Raw genomic sequence first — 2,277 nt, 5'->3', positions numbered from 1 at the left:
ATGGGCTTGTTAGTTTTTTTCTTGTAAATCTGTTTTAGTTCTTTGTAAATTTTGGATATCAGCCCTTTGTCAGATGGGTACCAGACCATATTTTTAACTTCTTTCTCCAATTGCGAGAAACCTGGTTCCTATTTTCTTCAATCCATTTCCTTACTATATAAATCCCTTTGCATGTTACCAATATTCTGTCATTGCCATATTCCCTTCTCCCCAAACCGTCTATAAATCTAACTGACACCCTCTTCCAGGTCACCCCTGATGTCAAAGCTCTCCTCACTCCTTTGGGGTCTGACACCTGTGTCACATACGAACATTTTCTTTCCCTCTTGGTGCACCAATATACGACCCCAGACCACCTAACATGTCCATGTCCTTGTCCATCTTTCTGGGCTCTGACATCCTGTCCTGGATCGCCCTTCCATGGAGAGAACTTTCTCACCCCATTCAGCCTCCTACATCCTATGCAGACACGCTTCCCTACTCAGGCTTGGACACCCTCCACATCAAGCATCATAATAGTAATAAAATATTGTAAGATATCTCCCTGATATTAGGACCAAGTCAAGAATGTCACGATCATTACTTCTGTTTGACATTATACTGGGATCTGAACTGAAAAGAAATAAAAGGTATAAGTACAGAAAGGAGAAAATAAAATTGTTCATTATTAAGAGACTACGTGGCCAAGCGCAGTGGTTCATGCCTGTAATCCTGGCACTTTGGGAGGGCGAGGTGGGAGGATCACCTGAGATCAGGAGTTTAAGACCAGTCTGACCAACATGGTGAAACCTCATCTCTCCTAAAAATATAAAAATTAGCTGGGTGTGGTGGGAGGCGCCTGTAATCCCAGCTACTCGGAAGGCAGAAGCAGGAGAATCACTTGAACCTGGGAGGTGGAGGTTGCAGTGAACCGAGATTATGCTACTGCACTTTAGTCTGGGTAACAGGGTGAGATCGTCTCAAAAAAAAAAAAAAAAGAGAGAGACTACATGACTGCACATGAAGAAAGTAAAAAGTACTGGACAGAATGAACAAATAAGTTTAGCAAGGCCAGTAGATACAAGGGTCAGTATTTTAATGATTAATTGTATTCTACATATGAGCAATAACAATCGGAATTGAAATTTTTTAATGATATTATTGATACAGCATCAAAAAATGAAATACCCAGGAATAAATCCAGTGAAAGATATTCAAGATTCTTCACATGTAACTAGCAAAAATTACCGAGACAAATTAAAGAAAATCTGAACAAATGGGGGAAAAATACATTAATGAATTGTAAAACTCAAGAGTGTTAATTTTCCCCAAATTTATTAATAGATTAAATGCAATCCTAAAAATCTTAGTAGATGTTTCAATGGAAATTAACAGGCTGATTCTAAAATTTATATGGGGCTGGGTGCAGTGGCTCATGCCAGCCCTTTGGGAAGTAATCCCAGCACTTTGGGAAGCCAAGGCAGGCAGATCACTTAAGTCCAGGAGTCTGAGACCAGCTTGGCCAACATGGTAAAACCCCATCTCTACTAAAAATATAAAAATCAGCCAGGCATGGTGGTGCATGCCTGTAATCCCAGCTACTAGGGAGGCTGAGGCACGAACTCGGGAGGTGGAGGTGGCAGTGAGCCAAGACAACGCCACTGCAGAAAGGAAAGAAGGAAGGAAGGAAGGAAGGAGGGAGGGAGGGAGGGAAGGAGGGAGGGAAGAAGGAAGAAAGAGAGAGAAAAGAAAAACCAATTATGTGGAAATGAGCTGGAAGCCTTATTTACTAGATATCAAGGCTTATTATAAATCTATTATAATTAAAACAATGTGGTATTGGTGCAAGGATAGACAAAGCAGAAGAGAGAGTCTATGAACAGACCTCCAAACTTATGGGCACTTGATTTATGGTAAAAATATGTTCCAATGACCCCAGGAAAGGGGGTCATTGGAACATACTTTTACCATAAAAGAAATATATATATTTTTCTTTTTCAATAAGCAGTGCTGGAGTGGTGCCCGGTGCAGGTGCGGTGGCTCACGCCTGTAATCCCAGCACTTTGGGAGGCTGAGGCAGGCAGATCACCTGAGGCCAGGAGTTTGAGACCAGCCTGGCCAACACGATGAAACCCTGACTATACTTTAAAAATACAATATTAGCCAGGCTTAGTGTCAGGTGCCTGTAATCCCAGCTACTCAGGAGGCTGAGGCAGGAGAATGGCTTGAACCCAGTAGGAGGGGGTTGCAGTGAGCTGAGATTGCACCGTTGCACTCCATCCCAGGCAACAAGAGCGA

The sequence above is a fragment of the Cebus imitator genome, unplaced genomic scaffold (genome assembly GCF_001604975.1).
Source record: "Cebus imitator isolate Cc_AM_T3 unplaced genomic scaffold, Cebus_imitator-1.0 Scaffold91, whole genome shotgun sequence".
NCBI lineage: Eukaryota > Metazoa > Chordata > Mammalia > Primates > Cebidae > Cebus > Cebus imitator.
This window is presented reverse-complemented; position numbering follows the sequence as displayed.